We start from the raw sequence: 22,991 nt of genomic DNA, 5'->3' as shown, positions 1-22,991 counted from the left end.
ATTTAGTCAGTTATATTTTGACCATTTTTCAATGACAGTCTTTAATATTAGCGGATGTTGAAATTAACGGATGATAAACTTACCTGGCATAATATTTTATTAATTTGGAAACAATTTAGAGGGGGAATGATTAGTTCACCTAATAGAGAAAATTTTAAAACTTTTGCCAATTTCTTAAAAGATTGTTGGGGAAATTATCTTTATTAGCCTTTGGACGGGATCTAATTCTTCTCCTAAATATTTGTTTAATAGCTTTAAAGCCTCATTTGATTGATTTCCTTTTTAGTTTTCTAATTGTGAAATTTGTCTATTTTTTTTCTCAATTTTTAATTATTATTTTCATATTGGTAAAAGACGCATTTAAATTTTTAGTTAAATTCTAATAATAAAGTTTTCAAATTTCGACTTGGTTTTTGAAAACAAGTAAAAAAATTATTTATTTTTTTCTCAATTTTTAATTATTATTTTTATATTTGTTAAAGAGACATTTGAATTTCTATTCAAATTCTAATAATAAAAATGAATTTTTAAAAAATTACTTCTTTTAGTTTTCAAATTTTGACTTGGTTTTTGAAAACAAGTAAAAAATTATCTATTTTTTTCTCAATTTTTAATTATTATTTTTATATTTGTTAAAGAGACATTTGAATTTCTAGTCAAATTCTAATAACAAAAACGAGTTTTTAAAAAATAAGTTCTTTTAATTTTCAAATTTTGACTTGATTTTTGAAAACAAGTAAAAGTGAATAACAAAATATGAAACCATATGGGTAAAAGCATTGTTTATAAACTTAACTTTTAAAAATAAAAATAAAAAATCAAATGGTTATCAAACGCAATCTAATAAAAAAAAACATTACAACTTCCAACACTAACACTGATAACTAAAAGAAAAACCGAAAAAAACTCAAAAGTATATTTAGCAATCAACTTGAATATAATTCAACTCGTTTAAGCGTATATATATATATATACTATTAGATTTACCATATTTCAAAGATTGAACGTGGTTTGATCCTAACACACAATTGTTAAATTTAAAAATTATAATTAAAAAACCCATAATTTATATTTAGCTTTTTTTTTTTTTTTTTATTGGGAGGCTGCTGATTTTGATGATTGGTAGATATTTAGAGGTATTAGATGATAGTAGTATATGTTATAGGTAAACCTTTACTTCACGTAGTCGCTCTTGTAGTCATGATATTTCGTTCTTGGTATCTTAGAAGTCACATTATCTACTGTATAGTTATTTAACTGCGCTAGTTCATTTAGCAGTACAATCTCGATGGAACTAGATTTTTGTCAGTTGTACACGGTAAATAGTTTGTTGTGAGTGACTCTGAAAATCTTCATAAATAACTATTTTGATTTTCCTCATTAATGGTTTTGTAGTATTTCATAGAAATCTTTTACCATTTATTTCTTTTTTTTTTCTTAATAATCAATTAATTTCTACATTGAATACCAAATCCGATATATATGGCATGAAAGATAAATCCATATAAATAATGGCATATAAAATTTGTTTGAAATAAAAAGTTCAGTGGCATAAAAGAAAAAGAATTTCCTTTTAGAGGCTAAAACAAAATATTAATTAATACAAGAATCAAATCGAAATACAAAAGAAAAATAAAAAAAGATGTGATTTTAGGACATGAAGTGGGAGCCACAAACATCTATTTGGATATAGTGGAATAATATTGTTGTAATTATAACATTGATTACTAGCGGCAATTAATGTGTTAGTGATGTCTCCCATTCGCAAAGGGATTTTGGGACAAACTTTAGCCCTAAAATCTTATAATGTATAAAAAGCCCCAATTTTAGAGCTATACTGGCTTATTTGTGTTTAGGAAATTGATTTGTTTTTCTCATGCGACTTTTTTCTTTTTTTTAAAAAAAAAAAGTTAAAATATAAATTTAACATACTTAAATATTGTAGTGTTCATGTGAAGGAGAGATCAAAAGCACATTTTTAAATAAGGTAATCACTATTCATTGCCTTATTCATCAATTTATATATCTTTAAAATGGCAAATTATTATTATTTTTTTGTTTTGGTTAAGAATAAGACAATATATTATGTATCTCCAAAATAATATGATATTGCTTATTTTGAGTCTAAATTTTTATAATTTATACTTAGGCTATATTAAAAATATTTTAAAACTATAATTATCTTCATTTTAATATTTAAGATTGTCTTTACATCTAATGATGCAAAATTATATTTACATTTTTTTAATCTTTTTTTAATAAATAAAATCAAGTAATCAACTCGAGTAGAGTTCTATTAATCAATAAGATTATATACTTTGATGAGATTCGACAAATTTTTATTTAGATGGTGTATTTTAAAGAGTGAAGTAATTTATTATATAAATCACTACAACCCTACTTACTTTCTTTTGTCAATGAAATGTAAAGGAGATACTCAAAATCTAACCCCACTTCTTTTGCCCCCATATTGACATCCTCTCTTCCAAATTCTAAGATTCAAATGTGCATAATGATATGATGCACTTGTTCCTAAACTATTTCCTTTCTAAAAAGATGTAGCATATTAACGTCAGAGCAATTCTTAGGTGCATCTCATTTTTATTGATGTGTTTATTTTATTTTTATAGAAAACTTACATTTAAGGTTCAATTGGGTCTTAGATTTCTATAAATAAGAAACTATAACATCCTGTCAGTACAAAACCACATACAAATCACAAGGGAAAAAGGTGACGAGAGAGAGAGAAAATTATAAAAGAAATCATTTTGTACCATGGTATTTTACAGCATTTTGGAGATTGATTTCTAGTCCAATCGAGATGAACTTTTGAAGTGTGTTCTTTGACACTAGATATAATCGAAACAAAGTATAAAGTTCTGAGGTATTTTTTTTTTTATAATTTTTGTCTTGATTCCTTTTTTAGTTCAACTACATGTAAAATTGGGAAATTCGAACCACAAACCACTTAAGTTAAAAGGGAATATGTATACATGTCTTTCCAAATGTAGAATAAAATTTCTACTGTCGATATTTTCATCAATATTTCCACATTTCATGGGTTGGATATCAACATGAGGGGTGAATTGATATTTTAATTATATTGTAGAAAGATCCACAAAACATAAAAAATAAATAATAAAATTTATTTAAATACCATATAAATAATAGATATATTAACTTGTTTAAAAATTCTAAAAAATGTATTTATTAATTTAAATTTATTTTTTAATTTTTATAATTTTTTAGAAACATCCATCTACGTTGATTCTGTGATATTCAAGAAAATAGCGATAAAAGCTCAAATGAGCTTAACTTAATCTATTTTTGAGGTCGGATATTTGAAAACTTTGGACGTTAAATTTTCTTTTTCTTTCCTTTTTTAACTTTCAAATTTTAGATACTGAAAAATAAAATTATTATAAAAAAAATCTATTTTCTTTGAACAGATAATCTAAAAATACAGAATGAACTGATTTCAGACGGGGCTAGTTATTAATTAATTAAGAGTAAAATGTCTATATCAATTCTTTAAGGACAAAATGAAATAGCTTGAAATTTTTTTAAAAAAATCTCTCTCCAATCATATACCAAGATGAACCTAAAATTTATTTTCCTTTACTTAAATTTTTCTTAGACGACACTCCACTTAAAAATTAGAGGGGCATTCCACGTCAAAGAGTTAATATTAGTGTAATTGTTCAAATATAAAGGAAAAATATGGGGTAAATTAATTCAAACCAAATTCAAATTTGGAAAAGAAATATAGGTTAATAAATAATTGATTAAAAACATGAATAAAATTTTGGTTGCGATACCATTTTAGTTTCTTTTGTTTGCTCGTGTTCAATTTTAGTCTTTATATTCTTAAAAAAAATAATAAATAAATAAAAAATAGTCCCTACTCTACTTGTTTATTGTTGATTTTTCCAATTTTTTTTGTTATTTGGTGACATTTTCACTATGAGTTTTTAAAACCATATTCATATATTATATTTTATTCAATGAAATTTATTTTTATTATTATTTAACTAATTTTGATAAAAATTAAATTTAATAGACTAAATTTAATATTTTTTAGAACATACAAGGACTACAATATAAAATTGAATAAACCCTCAAAATATAGGTAACGAAATAGTATTTTAACTTAAACCTTTTATCATGAGTAAAATGTTTGATAGTATTGAGTGAATGGTTTTTATTATTAGAATCTAACATTAAAAAATGCAAGGGTAAGGATTTAAAATTTTTATATAATAAAAGAAATTACTCTTTTTCTCTTTAAAACTAGAAGAGATATTACATATAGATATACCTTAAGTAATTGACATATTAATTATTAAGTGATTTTTTTAGTATTTATTAATGTCAAAATTCAGATAGAGAAAACGCATAGACCTTCACGTGACACCAAATAGTGAATGCTAACCCTACGATGCTTAAGTGGGAAAGAACATGGTCTGCAAAAGAGAAAACATGTACACCCATGTGATGCTTTTCACACACACTACGATGCTTAAGTAGGAAAGTAAAAGAATGTGGAAATTGGAAGTTTGAAAATAGAATTCAAATTATCTCATATGGAGCTATGATGATGTATTTATAGAAGTGATTGACCTAGATTGTTTCCATAGAGTTTTAGAATCACTTTAGGATAATCTTACAATCTACAGACTCAAGCGGTGTATCCTATTTCACGTGTGGCTAGGATTAGCCTCGACGAGTATCTTCTCCTAGGCACATTTTAGTCCTAAAGTGATGCTTTGTACCGAGGCTTGTGTGAGACAATGTTCCATTGGCTATTTCACTAGGCTTAACCTCAGCCTTAGCCAAAGCCCAACACATTTATTTGGTATGTGACACAAACTAACCCTCCCTTGGGTCAAGGGTACTATCTTTGGCTCGACATTGTCATTTTCTCAATGTTGTTGCTTCTGTCTTTATTTTATGTCAGTTATATCCTTTGGTTCAAAATCATTCATGATGGTATTATTAAGAAAAAAAAAGGATTTGAACCACATATCTTTAGATATCTAACACATAAGATATGGCAGTTAAGTTATACTCGATTAAGATTTTAAATTGAAGTGTTGATGAAGGAATATATCCTTAGCTTTGTTTTCATCTCTCCCTTTTTCAAGTCCTTACCAACTCTAATTTTAAAGTTGACTAAGTTTTAGCTTTTTAATTTCTGATTTTATGAGTGATGGTTGAAGAGTTCAAATCCTATGGAATACAAAAGGAAAAGGAAAAGGAAAAGGGAAAACTATAGGCATAAGATACTTGAAATTACAAGGTCATTGTTGACGTGTTCTGGTTGTATATAGAATAAACAACAATTTGGATCTAAATTTTGGGTTAAAGGATTTTTCCCTAAGGTTTCGTTTACTTCTTTAATGCTTATTTATTTATTTATTTATTTTTAGATAGGTTTCTCTCATGTTTATTAGTTAAAAAAATACTCCACATTTGAATAAAATTAAATGCAAGTTTAACTTTTTAGGATTTTTTTTTTTTTTTTTTTAAAAGTTTGGTATCTATTTAGTTCTTAAACCTTTAAATGTGTATTTAATTTTCAGGCGTTCAAAAATATATAATAGATTTCTAAATTTTAAATTTGTGTCTAATAAATCCCTAAACTATAAATTTTGTGTCGAATAGGCTATTGAGCTTTTAATTTCCAATTTAATAGCTCTCTCATTTATCTATTTTTTTTAGAAGATTAATTGATGATGGATCTAGTAGATATAAACTTAAATTTTATGTTTACTAGATAAGTGAATTTAAAGAAGATATCGAACGAGTCAAATATATATTAGATATAAAATTAAATGTTTAGATTCGTTTGATGACCATTTGATTTTTTTAGTTTTTAATTTTTGAAAACTAAACCTAAAAACATCTATTCTAAACTTTTAAATTTTTTGTTTTGTTGTATACTTTCTATCAACTTGTTGTGAACCAAACCAAATTTTAAAATTAAAAAATATATAATTTTTAAAAAGGGGCTAAAAACAGACAATTAAACTAAAATCTATTTTACACTTTTTATAGTTTAGAGAATTATTTGAAATAAAATTCAAATTTTAGAGAACGGTTAGATACTTTAAAATTTTAAGAATCTCATTCCTAAAAAATTTAGAGACTAAAAACATGGTTGAAATTCAGGCTATGGTAGTCGGTAGCGAGATTGAGGATTCATTATCTTATCAGAGACTAGAAACCGTAAACGGTAACGTAGGAACAATTAACACATCTGAGAACATTGGCCTAGTTATTTGTGTTGTCTCCCTGGAGCTTATTTCCAATATCTCATTCCAACCTCTGACTCTTTTTATTTTGAATAATATTAAAAATAAAGACACGTGTACTTTTTCTTAAGTGAAATAAAAAAAAAATAGTTTCTATAATTATATATATATATTTAATCTTTAGTTATCTTAAACATGGTCTATCAAACAAAATTTTACATAAACAGAGTACTTCTATTATAATAATAATAATAAAAAAAAAAAACCTTGAATTGTCATTTGTTTCAATAATATTTTTATTTTTTAAAAAAATTAAAATATTATTTAGAACCTTTCATAGATGTTAAAAAACTATTTGTAGAGTAGAAATTTTTTAGAGTGTCAAACATGATAATCTTAAACTTTGGTCGGTGTTGTAATGATCTAAAATTGTGTGATGGTCTAAATTTTTTTTTCAAAATAGTTATCATATCATTCATGTATTAATATCCAAGTACCGGTGGATTTAGTATAAGCTCAGGAGGGGCTTGAGCCCCTCTCGATTTTATGCTCTTTATTTATTTATGTATGTATATATAACTAACATAATACTAATACTAGTACCTAGCCTACTAGTAAATATGGCTTCTATTCTTATGCAGACCTAGGTTCAAAGCTCCATTCCTTACATTTATTTTTTTTATATTATCCTTTATTAACAGCCCTTCGATTATAAAGTCTCGTCAACAAAATTCTTGGATCCACCACAACCCAAGTTGATATTACAAAACTAAGTATAGTTTTATAATTTTAATTAATTAGTTTGAGTTGGTAAAACAAAATAACTAGTTTCTATTATTATTTAAAACTATGATATTATATTAGCTCTCTCCGTTCTTCCAATTTAAAAGTTTAAAAATTGTCATTAAAGAAAAGCTTTTGCATTATTTCCTCTATCTTTCTATATATACTTTTACAAAAATGGAAAAGGATATTCATTGCAATCTCAAACTAGTATTATATCAATTCAAATTCTAAATAACTTTGACGTATAATGCAATTTAGAACTTATGTTAGTAATTTAAAACTATTTTCACTTAGTTCTATTTAAAATTAGCTCAAAATCACTTAAATAAATTTACTTTGGAAAAATTTTCTTAAAGTAGTAAGAAAAATTATATGTTGATTTTTTTAAATAAGTAAAGAAAAATAGAGATAGGTGAGGAGATGGAAAGTTGATCAAATTTAACTAAAACTTACACTATTTATTTTATTCTGACATGTTTTTCTAATTTACATTAAACTTTGTATTTAAAGAATTGTACTTGTAAAAATTAATACATTAGCGATTTAAAAATGAAATTTTAATAAAATATCTAAATTGATTTAGATGAAAAAGAAGTTTGGATTGATACAATAATTAGTCAATTAAGTGATCAATACAACATATGTCTAGGGATATAAATGGTTTTTGTTATTATTATTATTATTATTTCTTTTTAAAAAATCTGGATTCTAACACATCATTAAACTTGAATAACATAATGATGACGGCCAAAATTTGTATGTAACGTAACCCGGATGTCTCTAAGTTATTTTAAATACAATTTTAAATATACATTCTTAGTTATGTGTAATTAGTTATATATATTTATTTAAATTTCTAGCATTTGTTTTCTAGACGGTTTTTGGGTTGTCTCAGAATATGTCTACATGAGAATTGTCTCAAAAATTATTTTTCAAGATGTTAATTCTACGTAATATTTTTTTTCCTTATTTAAATTATTTTGTAGATTATTTTGTTTGGGTTGTTTTCTTTTTCTTTTTCTTTTCTTTTCTTTTCTTTCTTTCTTTCTTTCTTTTTTTTTTTTTTTTTTTTTTTTTTGGTGATTTGCTGATATTGTGTGAGGATATTTTTTATTTTTTCGTTGTGCTATTTAAGCCCAAGATGGATCATTGCTAGGGTTGTTGTATGTATCAATGAGTAAGACCGTTCATTAAGTCTTGACGGACTAATTTATGTACGGTGTGTATGTTGGGGTTGATCCCTTAATCTCGTGGGTACAATAGTTTGTAATTATTAAGCTTCGCCAAAAGCAAACAAGACGAGGTTATTTTCTGTAGCTTAAACATGTATGTAGAGACATACAGGTGGATCATGTTTAAGTGATAGCCTAAATGGTGTATAGTAGATGGATAAGGTTGAGTATCTTATCCCGGTGACACTACGAATATGGTCTGCTTTGTAAATGTTATACTTGTTGTAAAGTGCTACAAATGATCTCATTCTGATCATTCATGTAGAGACATGTGAATAGAGGTGTTCTATACAAAGGAGTTTGTGTAAGACCGGACCATGAAATGACTAGTCTCATTATATAGCATCGTTCGTAATAGAGACTTATATTTCACTAGAATGATCATAAGTGACATGACCTGAATTCTGAGTGAGTTGTGAACTCCTGCCTATGAAGGCGGTCATTGGATTTGTATGATCGAGAGTGGCCAAATCACTGACTCAATAAGCCTACCATTTTGGAATTCGTCTGATTGGGGAGTTGGGAACACAGCTACGCAAGACGAAATTCACTCCTTCCCTAATGTCGAGGTAAGTAGATAAATTGCTCCCTTAAAGGTTGATTCCAGGGTTTGAACAATGTGGCGTCACACTCTTTCTTGGCCCAAGAGGGGTATGGTCATAATTGGTATGGTCATAGTTGGTATGGTCATAGTTGGACTATGACTTATTATTCATTAAAGAGATCAGTGGTACTTAAGGAGTTAGATGTAATTATAGGGGCAAAATGGTAATTTTAACCCAGTTGTACTTACGAGCAACTTATGAAGAATCATCGCACTATTGACTAGTTATATCCAATGGACACAGAAATATATATGTAGTGCGAAGAGTGCAGCTGTCGGCTTTTAATTGAGTGACCGGCAATTAATGGATGTTGAATAATTTAATTAAACGAGTTTAATTAATTATTCAAGTACCATTAGAGCTTTAATCTACAGGTTCATAAGGTCTCCTCTATAGCTCAATAAAATTATTAAGAATCAATTTTGGATTAAGTTGAATTATTCAAATTAATTGAGGGAATTAATTATATGTGATATAATTAATATAATGTATTTGATACATTATAATATAAAGTTTATTGAGAGGAAATAAATATTTGAATATAATTCAAATATTAATTATATGAATGAGATTCATACAATTAAATTTAGTATAAATGTGATTTATATTAAATACTACAAATGATTGAGAGAGTTAAAACTATAGGTTATATTGTATTTGATACAATATAAAAACTATAAGTTATGTGTTATATTTGATATAACATATATATATATTGTTATTTATTAAATTGTTTTGTTATATTATTATATTAATTTTTTGAAACTAATATACAACTCTCTCCCTCTCTTTTCTTTGTCAATATACGTGGATTGTGTGGGTGATTTTTTTTCCAATAGACCTATCATCTTCTTCACACACACACACACACATATAAAGTAATTGATCTTTCTGCATTAACCAACATTCACACAGAAGAAAATTTCCCCTCCCTAAATCTTTCTTCCCTCTCTAAAACTCAGAGCCCACACAACTTTTGAGAATTTTCTTCTCCTACAGAGAATACAAAGGAAATTCTTGTGGTGATGTCCTCATCGGTGATGCTGGATTCATGATTGATCGTGAAGAGGTTTTGGCTTCAAGGGTAAGTCTTTCTTAAAACCCTAATTTGTTTATTCTATAAAACATTAAAAACTGGGTCGGTCCCCGCTTCTGTAATGGAACTTCACCGTTCCTTCTGTGTATTCGAATAAGAAAGAATTAAGCATAGCTTGTGACGGTGTATTTTTCATGTTGTTCTTATAATGGATGGTTCAATCTTGTAAAGTGTTATTTGGTCTTAGGGGGAGTCCAAGGTAAAGTTGATCAATATGAGATTCTCAACCTTAGGATGATCCTAAGGTATCATTCATCAAGAAGAAGTTCTCATGACTTAGGAGAAGCCTAAGTTCCTAAGAAGTACAGACACAGATACGGATACATGATACGGATACGTTGAAGATGCGTTATATATATATAACTGCTATAATACTTATTTTAAGTTAGATTAAAGTAGATCCAAGAAGAAAGTGAAAACTTGAAAAAAAAAATCCAGTAACGTCGAGTGATTGTTGAGCGACTAGAGTAGACGGTAGGAAAGAAGTAGAAGATGAAGATTGAAGAATGAAGTCGAGGATGAAGGGGGTGTGAATCATGATTTGAATAGTGAGAGAAAAGTGAAGAATGAAGATTTAATTACATTTTAGGTTTTTTTCAATTTTTATCATTTTTAATTTATTTTGTCTTAGATTGCTCAATTTAAGTGGACCTTTATGTTTGGAAGTGATTTTAAAATGGTTGAAATCACTTTTGTTAGTTTTTAAATCATGGTGAAACATGTTTAATCCTTCAAAACTAATTTTGACGATATGAAAATTACATTTAAAAGTGTAAAATTAAAAACTAAATTAATTTTGAGTAATTAAAAGTGTGTTTTTGAATGATTTTAAAAATGGAAAAAGTTATTTTTGATGATTTTAAAATCACTCCTAAACATGCACTAAAATAAAATGGGTTGTGGGTTGGGCTTAAATTTGAAAAAAAAAAATTGACTCGCGTATCCCCTTCACATATCTGGAAGCAGATACACGTCTGAAAAATAAAAATAAAAATAAAAAAATTAGATACTTCAAATCACGTATCAGATACGTATCTACCACGTATCTGGATGTATCCATATTTGATACCGATTCTCTACCCAATTAGAAATATTTGTGCTTCCTAGGTAAGTTCTCACGTAAAGGGAGTTCACGAGAAAGAGGAAAGATATCTTCATAGTGAGAGATAGTTTCACACACTTAGGGAGAGCCTGAGTGTTGTATCACTAGTATTCACATACTTAGGTGAGCCTAAGTTCAAATGAGAAAGAGTCTCACATCTAGAGAGAGCCTAGGTAATCAAACCAGTTAGGATCTACATCTGTCGTTGTAATTGTTGTTATTTATAGATAAGTACAACGTTGTAAACGTTTGACTTTTGAATATTAGTGAATTATCTTTCCTAAGTACATTGCTCTCAGACGTAAGTGGTATATCACCGAATTGGGGGACCAATCTATGTGTGTTATTTCTTGATTTACTGTTTGTTACTGTGTTCTTGTCTCTAGAATTGCTAGGACTTCTTGTGTGACATCTGTGACTCGTGTGATGAACTTTTTCCAAATTTCCATAAATAAATCTATTAGTTTGACTCAACTTTCTTTAAGAGATCAAAGCTCTCTCCTTTTTAATAACATCATAATAAATTTGTGGAAAAGAGAATTTAAAAACTACGACTATAAAAAATGTACATATATATTTGATTAGTTATTTAAATAAACAATTAACATTTTATTAATACAACAATGGTAGGATTGAAAGATTAACAATAATCGATGTCATCATCCACTAAGTTATGCTCGATTTTTTTAAGACAAGCAAACAATGCAACAAAGAAATACCCAACTATTCTCTAACATCATCAACATGATTGAATGGGAGAATATATCTGGAAAAAAAAATTTCTAGATCAAATAACAACTTTGAGAGGAGATCAAAACTTTTTTAGCATGGGCAACTTTGTTCTTTTTTCTAGGGAGAATATGACAAAATTAGCAGTTTGGAATATAAAACAAGTAGTTGATAATCTTCTTTACACTCAAAACACATTGAACAATGTTTGTGGAATGAATATAATACCAACATTTAAAAATAAAGAAAGATAAATAGATGATAAAGAGAAGAGGAAGAAAGAAGATGACATATGGGATTATAGTGGTTTGGTCTTAATTGACCTACTTCCACTTTTGAAAAGCAGTTTAAAGACTTTATTTCTTGGAGAAGAAGAAGAATTACAAGTTGAGTGTTGCGTTGAAAATAGGTCTTGATTTTGGTCTACACTAAGGTGTATTTTCGTTATTGATGTTCCGCGTCTAAGTGTAGTGAGTATGCGTCGATAACAAGTTTTCTGGTTCTCAAGCCAAGTGTAACCTGATTACGAGTTTCTCAAGGTGTTCTAAGGTCGAACACAGGGATTTGTACCAATCGAGATAGATAAGTATGAGTATGTGGTAGAGTTACAAATTTATAAGAATGAGGTTGAAAACATGTGATTAACTCAGTTCTAAACTAGCAGAAAGATGCTCGTGAGAGATAACGTAGAGAGATTTTAGAAAACAACAGCTTTAACGTGAAGGTAAAATGTATAAAGAGGTCAGGGTCTGGGAGAAGATTAATATCGAATCACCGAGCATTATCGCAGGAACTTATTCTGGCTCACAACTTCCAATTATCGCACACCTTTTAGTGGTCAGCCATATTTATTATATCTCTATGACACGTGAATGAAGTTGTTATGAGCGCAAGGTTGTTTCTATATCTAGAAATACTTCTTGCTTTGCTTAATAAGGTCCACAACTACTTTCCTTCTCATGAGGCTAGTTATAGCTACTTGTCTCTATGAGTGTTCATAGGCCAGCATTTAAGTGACTATACATTAAAAAAAACAGGACAACTTCCTCAGACTCTACTTAGTTCATGATATTAACCTTCCCCCTACCCCATTGAGATTAGTGACTCAGGCAAAGTTTAAAATGAAAGTAAAGATAGAGGAAATGATGAATGAAGACATGATGATATTAAGATAGAGATATAGTTGTTGAATACAAGTGAATAAATTCTTAAACTATAGTGCAGTACAACAACAAAATGATAAGAGAATAAGGTGAAGAGGTAGTCGGTAGCAATTTCTTGCCCTCAACAGGTGAATGTCTAGGTTGCTGGTGTTGATATGGTTGAGCAGGATGGAGAAGGCCCTCTCAGAATCTTGCTCCGATGAGGATCCGATGATGAATCAGGGTGAAAAAAATGGAGTTGGATTTCTCTCTCGTAAATCATAGCATCTCTGGATCGTAAATTTTTTAATGATCTGATGATGATCCTTCTTATTGGCGTCAAAACTATATTTATAGAGCCACGTGCTATTCCTTGTTGGGATTTCTGCTCTAATTAGTCATCATCGTCTGCGCGGTAGGTACGAATGTCAGCACTGCAATCATGATCAACGTTTTGAAAGCTTGAAAGAAGATCCGCTAGTACAGTTTTAAAGATCCCGAGGCATGTGATTGTCTGTTTGTTCTTTGGAAGATCAATGCATGCGACGTTGCGGTTATCTGCAAAATTAATACTTTTGGCGCAATATTTCATGATATGTGATCAACAGGTGCTTTTGAGATACTTTAGCGCAAATTTGATATTTAGCATGAATTCTAAGCATGATTGATGCATAATCTTCTTTCCTTCCTTCATTATTCTAAGAAAAAGGCTACAATAACTTGCATTTCTATAAGTTATCACACCCCCAAATTTAGAATAATGTTTGTCCTCAAGCATATATTATGCTAAGGAAATTCACGCTTACTGATAGCTTGTAGAAATACAAGCTATTGTAGTATTTTATTTAGAATTATAAGGGTTGATGAGCAGAACATGCGTTAATATTGCTAAGAATTCATGTGGAATAATGAACTTGCGTTGATCAGCATTAAAAATCCCCACTAACCCTATATCATGTGTTATCTTGCGTCAAAATGTTTATTTTGTAGTTGTCGTAAGAGTCGAGCGCATGCATTGATCCCAAATCATCGCAGAGTTGATTGCATGAATTGATATTAATAAAGACAAGTTGGTCGCATGAAATGTCGCAACTACAGAGTGATAGCCATGATAGAAGGTATGATCACAAAGAGTAGGTGAGATGTGTTGATCTTGCAGAAGAAGTAAGTATGAACACATACCTTGGGAGTACCAAAGGGATAAGATCATGATGGCATTTTCATCTTGGTAGTGATTTAGAGCGAGATTATCAAAGCTATCGAAATTTGAGCTCTATAAATAAAGTCTCAAAGCCTAAATTCAAGCATCTGAGGTTTCTGCCTTGGGCAGATTCCTATGATCACAGACGAGAGCATGAGCAAGAAATTCTTTGAGAGTTCTTCACTTCCACAACTTCCTCTGATTGATGATCGGAGCTTCGCTAGAGATAGAGCTCGAGAGAGACTACTCCACCGCCCATCCATTGCACCATTGGTAGCCTCGACACACATCTGATGGAAGCAAGAGATTGCCTACATCTAGCTGCCCATTTCTCTTTAATTCCTTCAACACCATTTTCATCATCTTCTTCTACTTTATCATTTCTTTCTTTCAACACAATGAGTTACGTGCAGATTGTAAGAGTTATTGCATACTCAATCATGCGGCATAGAGATATGACACATGTAGCAAATCATCAAGTAGTGTGTGTTGCACGAGTATAGTGAATCAATCATGTTTGCTTAGTGCGAGGCTATCACAATGCTTGTTTATGAGTGGAGTAGCTATAACCAACTGCCCGAGAGGGTAAGTAATGAAACTCACTAAACAAAGTAAGAAGTGTTCCTAGAGATAGAAATAACCTTATGCTCAACGCAACCATGCGTTATAGAGATATAAACCATGTGGCTGACCACCGAGAGCTGTGTGATGCGTTAGTGTGGCGAGCTGAGATTACCCTTGCGACCAAACCTAAGGACTTAGTGATATCTCCTCCACAACTCTATTTTTGTATGCATCTCATTATGCATTAACAGTTGTCGCATATCTACCGATTCTCATAGTCAAACTTCAACTATTCATTCTATTTAGCTAGGTGTAGGAGTAGCGTATAGTAATCAGCTCCTTTCTTTTTATTTTTATTCTCTGCCTCAAGTAATTATCTTTAGTTTTAAGTCCCGATCTCAGATCATCCCCAGAAACTTGTGATCTAATTATACTTTGCGAGAGAGAAAGAAAACTTGTGACAGGAACGCATGGTCATCGCATACATGATTAACGCATAATGTATATTCTTCATATTAACGCATGATCAGTGCATGGCCATCAACGCATATCCATTAATGAAAACAAATTAAATTTTCCTCGCAACACTTACCCTACATCTTACACTCACAAGCTCCTAAGAGTGCATTTAACTAACTGCAATCCTTTTTCAAGTCACCTATTTCTTTCGAATCTGGTCACTTCTCTAAGGAAATCTTTTCTTATTCTTGAATCCGACAAACTTTTGCTCAAAAATATTTTCCTCATTTCAAATACTTTCATATCCCTTTTTCGTTCTGAAATGTGTTTGTTTGCAACTACGAATATTTTACGTCTTACTTATTCAAATTGTAGGCAATGCACTGGACTTGGTTAGACCCTTTATTTTGGCTTGCCCCCATAGGTGTCATGCGAGCATCCAACTACGGTTGTTTCCCAATTTCAACTTAACTATTATCTTGACTCAATTTTAACCCCTACCAGATAGTGGAGTTGTCTTTATTTGATGATATTTAAATTTCATTGATCTTGGTGACCTACTTTCATTTTGGCTTATCTACATGGGTGTCATACGAAGTATCCAACTATGGGTAAGTATCTTTCTCAACTTAACTTTATCAAGTTGGGCTTTTCCCTTGCGCTGATAGTGGAGTTTATTACTAAAACTTTCTTCTTTTGCTTCTTCTTCATCTTCTTCTTTTTTTATGAAATAGTTTATGAATACGGAAAGAAAAAGTTGAACGCATCTGTTCAGACCACTCCCACCCCCAAAGCTTTGAGAGTGGCAAGATTCTCATTGCACTTTAAGAAAAAAAAATGAAAACAAAGTATTCAAAAATTTTGAAAAAAATGGTTGGGCAGAGGCTTGTGCGCATAAAAGGTAAGACTGTTAATCAGTGAAAAAGTTACTAGGATAGAAAGGAGCATGCGATTCGTTGGGGATGAGTTAAGGAAATGTATAAGGGTTATCACAGTTGCTAATCTGATAACGCAAAAGAAGATAGAACATTAAAATGAATTTCAAATGATAAGTTATAAAAGACATAAGGCAAATATAAGTAAAGACAGAAGAATGAACACAAAGCATGCAAATTCATTAAATATTAATATGGCACAATGTACATCAAAGAAGAAGATACATGAAAAATGGATGGTCACAAACAAAATGGAGAGAAAGGAACCATTCCAAAACAACACCCCCGAATTTTGTAGCTGTGGTGGAGGATTATCGTGTTACGAATTCAGAGGTGCAGCGCCTTGCGAATCAAGAAATCGTAAGGGTTGATAAAGATGAAGAGGGACAATCGGGCCATGCAGGTAAGCTGTTAAGAAATTGAAGTACTCGTGGTTTCTCTTAGCTTGCAGGTGTTGGTTTTGGCGGAGGGTGAAAAAGGTTGCACTGCACTTTAACAAGTTTGGCACAAGGTGGTAATGTCATGGTGCAGTTCGAAAAGGGATTTTCGGAGGGATGTAAGTTCGTGGGAGATGAAAGCTTTAAGTTCATCAAGGATAGAAGATGATGGTGGTTGAGGTTGCAATGATACGCCCAAATTCTCACCATCTTCAGGTTGGGGCTGGCAATAGGGACCAACACCCAAACCGTTTTGGTCATGAAATTCAGGTGGAGATGAGGTGATCTTTCGAAGATGGATGGGGAATGAGGCTTAGGCGTCGATTGGTGTGGCGAGGCATGGGGCGATTGAAGTGGGGATTGATGAACATGCTCAGTGAGAAGGAGAGGGTTGGTCAAATTTCCAGGCAAAGAAGAAAAAGGCTCAATGCGACTTGGAGGGATGATTACCCATGGTGATGTGTTGGGTATATGCTCATTAGGATCATAGCACTTGGGGCTCTCATGGACAACTTCTTTGCCCTTGGTGGATGTTCGCTGGCATTTGACTCTTGGTGGTTGAAGGAAATTTAGGTTGATGATTGGGCGCTTACGGGCCTCAAGGCAATGTTGTGAATCCCTGAGAAGAATGCTCAAAATCTTATTGTTGATTAGCCTGTGTACTTTGGCCACAGGCTATTCTTTAATACCTATACCTATAGATACGTAAAGTTTGATGACAGTACGTGGGAAGAAGAGTTGACCGCGAGGCTTGCCAATGGTCCCCCGTATTTGCTTTGCGATCAAATGTCCGATGTCAGGGATCCTAGTTATGGAACATACAAGCATGCAACGAAAGCAATAAGAATCAATAAGCACTATAATTACACTTAATTTGAGTTCAAAAAGCAAGCAAAAAGGGTTTCAGAACTTATACCTTTGATGAACCCTCCAAATCCAATCTGCTCTCCACGAATTTGACCTTCAAATCAGTAGTAGACCAATAAAAGTGTCTTCTATACTATTCTCGGCCTTGGATTTGAGTGGTAGAACTTAGTATTGAAGGGAATTGACTATGAGATTGAGAGGTTTGAGAGAGAAAAAGATTTTATGCAGAATTTCATCAAATTCCAACATTACCCCCGTTCCTCTCTGAAATTTTTGAGCTTTTATGTATCATATAAATGCAAGCTTTGAATTTCAACCACTTTGACACTTCAAAGAGCACTCATAAAGTGGGAGAGGTGTTAATTTTAGATCAATCTACCAAAACACTCAAATTTTGTGGATCTTTCCACTAAATCAAATTAACTTCCAATTTTCATTGATTTAATTCAAGATTAATCAATTCCTAAATTCAATTTCTAGAATCGAATTTAAAATTGATAAATTACTTTGACTTTAATTAATTAAATAAATAATAATTTAATATTCAATATCAATCAAACACCTAATTTTAAACATGAATTCTATTCATGTAATCAATATTTAAATATTTTAAAATCTCCAATTTCTTTTAATTTTAGTAAACTTAAACGTTAATTATATCAAATATAATTATCAAAACCTTAATTTGAATTTGAACATTTCAAATTTAAACCCTAATTGGAAATTTGAACACTTCAAATTCTAATCCTTAAATTCAATTTGTACATTTCAAATTGAATTTTATTTTTTATTTGAATATTTCAAAATTACTCAATTCACTAATCCAAGGTGTTAATGTTTTACGAGATAGTAAAGGGATCTTATGGACCTACGGATCATAAGCTCCAATGATTTGAGATTAATTGACTAAACTCTTTAGACCAGATTAATCAATATTCGTTAACTACTGAGGCACACTACTATAGCTCGATAGTTGCAATCTCCTCATTGTAGATATATTTCTGTCCACTTGATTTAACCTTAATTACTAAGTCAACCCTTCATAGGTTATTTGTAATAACAACTGGGTCAAATGTTGTTTTAACCCCGAAATTACATCTTGCTCCTTAAGTTCCACTGATCCTCTAATAAACAATTGGTTTGTGATCCAATCACTAAACCTAATCCCTATCGAGCCAATGAGAAGGTAGGGCCCCTTGGTCAAGACCTGGATTCAGTACTTAAAAGAACAACCTCTCTTTTATCCTTAAATTTGGTAGGTGTGAATTTTTTCTTGCATCCTATGTCCCCAGTTATCTACCCGGTCTTACCCCTGAAATGGGAGGCTTATTTGAGCCAACCCTCGCATATGAAAATCTAAGGATAATTCCGAATAAACAGGAGTTTATAGTTAGCTCAGGATTAGGGTCGAGTTACCTAGGTCATCTATTCGAAACAGTCAGTTCTAAAGAGTAAACAACGTTATAAAGTAAGATTGATTTATTTCTTGGTCTGATCTTATGCGTACTCATTGTATAGGTCGCCCCCACTTCTAATGTCTCCATATGAACGATTCAGGATCACATCGTTTGTACTATCTACAAAGTGAGCCGCATCCGATAGTGTTACCAGAATAAGGTAACAATCCTTATTCAGATACTACAGACTATTTTGGCTATTTACTCGAACTTGATCTATCTTTATGTCATAGCCATGGATCTTAGTTTATTGGATTTAATCTCTACAAGTACAATTTATATAATCAACAACAGTTTTATTGAATAAATGTCAATAACGTCTTTATTGATAATAAAAAATGTTTAACATTACAAACTGCGAGTTTTAGGACATACAACCCAATACCTAGGGCAAAACAGTAAGCGACCATTACATGGTCTCTCGAAATAGTTATGTTGTGTGTCGTAGGAATGATCCGCTTCTTGACCAAGTATACCCATATGCGTGCATCTAACAAGTGACGGTTTGAAGCTAATGTGTGAATGCTTATAAGCGACACTGTCCATTAAGAGTCAGGTTGTGCCAAAACCCTTAAAGAATCTTCCAAATGCTCATTACCAGGCCTTTCAATCAACTGATTAACTAGTGCATCAGGAATGTCCTTTAGTTGGAATAACTTAATGATATTACGGGCACTGAATGACACTATTCTGTCATTGATGCACACATCTTCTATCTCGTGTAGGCATCCATGATAGAATGCGTGCACTATACTCGGGATGACAATGGAAGGACATTGATAGAATACCTCTTATCCAAGCTCAACAATGATGCTTGTTATGAAGTTTGGCAGTGGGGTTGGCGTAGGAAAGAAACCCATCTCCATTAGCAAATCATCATTCTCCCTTCTTTCGTATTTCAAAGAACCTTTTGCTGGGGATGACTTGAGTTCTCCCTGATTTTCCTTGCCTTTATCTTGAGTCGTGGAAAATCGAGCTCTTTGCCTCGTTATGCGCTCTTTTTCCTTCTTCTTCTCCTTATTTTCTTTCTCCTATTCTTTATTTTCTTATTTTTTGATCTCTTTATTGCACTTGACCTTCGCTTGTTTCGTGCTTCCTTTTCTTCTTTGTGTCTCTTTTATTCCTCGTCATCCTCTCGCATTTCTCTTTGAAACTGCTTTGAGTCGGCCACAATGCATTTTTCGTCTTCAATCTTCTTTCTTGCTTTTTTTTTCAGCCAATGCATTAAACCGATGAACCTTTTCATCGTGCAGCTTCCTCGCCAGATCATTAGATGCAATGATCAGGTGAGCTCATTCTTTCCTTTCCTTCTTTTGCTTTTGTGCTCTCTCTCTTTCTTCTTTTTCCTTCTCTATGCGCTCAATCAACTGCACAGTTGTTGGGTTCGAAAAGACCTAATTCCAGTGACTTTAGGCCTAGTCACTTGGGTTGTGTCCACAATATCGACAACCTCTTTTTTTTGCTACTTTTCCTTTTTATCGACAGATGAGCGGTGTCGTGGTTTTCTTCTTTGTCTTGATGTTCTGGAGGTTGGGCCTCTGATGTGGCCAACCTTTTATGAGGGATTGTAGCAGTTCCTCGTTCACATGACTCAACATGCTTCATTGCCAAGGGTTTTGCCATGCTTGCAGTGGTTGACTCTCCCTTGATGTTCGGACTCTCAGTTCTTTGTCCACGTTCCTATTCACACTTCAAGCGCTTTTATTTTTTCTTGCGCTGTTTCTTTTCAACCTTCCTTCTCTCTTTCTTTTCCTTCCTTCTTTAAGACTTTTTTAGTTCTTCACGCTCTTTTCTTTTTCTTTATTAAACTTTTTCCTCTTTGCTCTCTTCTTTTCCTCGACCTCCTCCAGCACACCTCTAATGGTCTCTCATTGGAGTCTGCCTGTGCATCCTCCTTAGGATCCATTGTCACAAGGGCTTCCCTTTGCGACACCACCACTGCGATAGCCAAACTATATTCTTCTGACAGCGGCTGGTTTACTATTCCTACTTTTATTAATCCTCCGTCACATTCCATGTTGTTGAGAATGTTGCCAAAGACTTCCTTATCATTTTTTTCATTATAGTTCACTAGTAGTAAGAAGCTGGGATGCGGCCACCTCAAGGTTGGTGGCAGGGACGCTCTCCTTGTGCGGTCTCCCACGGCTGACAGACGACGAGGAGGCAACTGGGAAGGACAAAGGCTTTAAGGTGGTTTTGGGTTTAATTGGTAGTCAAAGAGGTTTAGGTTGAATAGATGCCCGTCGGCTCGCCGTCAAGATTGCGGCGTCTCTTGTTGATGAAGGGGCTCTGGCTGCTGAAGCAGATGAGAAAGAGAGGCCAAACTGGTTTTTGCTACTTCTGTGAGCGAACTTGGGAATTGAAAACTTCTGACCAGCCATAGATTCCAGCAGGGAAGGGAAGAAGAAGATGAGCTAAAGGTTGTTTTTGAAGATCAAAGCACCGAAGATTCAAAAGCTTGGAAAGGGTTCAAGCGTCTGGCTTCGATAAGAGTTGAAATGAGAGAATGAGAAGGTTGTATATAGGCTATAGGCTTGGGTGAATAGAAGCTCATTCATCGAGGAGAAATGATCAATGACAGGTTTGGGGAATTGCAAAAGCCTCCCTCTCATTAAATGTTGGTAAGATGAAAAGACGTTTCATCTAGCATCACCTCGAGAGTGTAACTACAACCCTCTTGCATTCATGCGTTAAGACTTGACGGGTCTGATTCTACTTAGATCCGAAGAATTAACGTAAAGATCAAGTAGTCACAACATTTCAACAATTAACGTATAGGTGTAATGACGTAATATCATCAAGAATTGAAGTTAAAACATTGTCAATGCAGAGGTCATGCAGCAGATTCAAAAAATAGTAATAAATGAAAAAAAAAACATTAAGTTAACTAGGAAACCATGTAAAGATAGGATAGATGTCCTTGAAAAGATTAGAACGAAATTACGCAGGGACGAATCTATGCGGGTGATTAGGCTTGCTCGACTAGGTCAATGGTCTCCTTGATTCGTTCTACCAAGCCTCCGTAGTAAGGTTTTATATGCTGACCATTGACCTTGAACACATTGCTCCCATCCTCACTTGATAATTCAGCGACACCATGGGGAAAAACTTCTTTCACAATGAAAGGCCCAGACCATCGTGACTTTAGTTTATCTGGAAAAAGACGAAGGCGAGTGTTAACCGACCAACAGGCAGATCCTTCTTACAGATTTTTTTATCATGTCATCTCTTCGTCTATTCCTTATAGAGCTTAGCATTTTCGTATGTGGTGGTCCGCCATTAAGCTAACTTGCTCAACTGAAGTTTTCTCACCTCTCCCGCACTTGCTAAGTCCAAATTTAGCTTTTTGAGGGCTCATTGCGCCTTATGTTCCAACTCTAACAGGAGGTGGCATGCCTTCTCATACACCAGCTCACATGAAAACATGCCTATGGGCGTCTTATAGGTAGTGCGGTAGGCCCAAAGAGCCTCATCGAGCCTTTATGCCCAGTCCTTCCTAGAGGTGTTGACCACCTTTTCCAAGATGGATTTGATTTCCTTATTAGACACTTTCGCCTAACCATTGAACTGTGAATGATAGGTAGTCACAACCCTGTGATTGACATCGAACTTGTTTAGCAGATTGGAAATGATGTGATTGATAAAGTGTGTACCCTCGTCCTTAATTAGCGCACAGGGCGTTCCAAATCGTGAAAAGATACTCTTTTTAACAAAATTTGCAATCGTGAGCGCATCATTCTCGGCGCAAGAAATGGCTTCCATCCATTTAAAACATAATTGACTCCTGGTGATGGGAAATTAAAAGTCAAATTATTCAACAACTAAAATCCCTTGGACCTGGTATGTGATGCATGTTCCTAAGATATGCGTTGATAGTCATGCGTCGATGGTCATGCATTAGAACGATAATGCGTTAACGGATGTATGCGATGACCGTGCATCTTGTCGCAAGTTTTCTTGCGCTCACGCCAAATATAACGTGAACGCAAGTTTCTCGGATAATCCGAGGTCGTACACAGGGACTTGTAGCTATATGTATGCATTAATGTGCATGCAGTGGTTTAAATAAAAGAATGGAAGGGAGGTTGCTAAGTTAACCCTACTCCTACTCCTATCTAACAGAGA

This window comes from Benincasa hispida, chromosome 12 (assembly GCF_027475165.1).
Source record: "Benincasa hispida cultivar pf3 chromosome 12, pf3_genome.v1.1, whole genome shotgun sequence".
Taxonomy (NCBI): Eukaryota; Viridiplantae; Streptophyta; class Magnoliopsida; order Cucurbitales; family Cucurbitaceae; genus Benincasa; species Benincasa hispida.
This window is presented reverse-complemented; position numbering follows the sequence as displayed.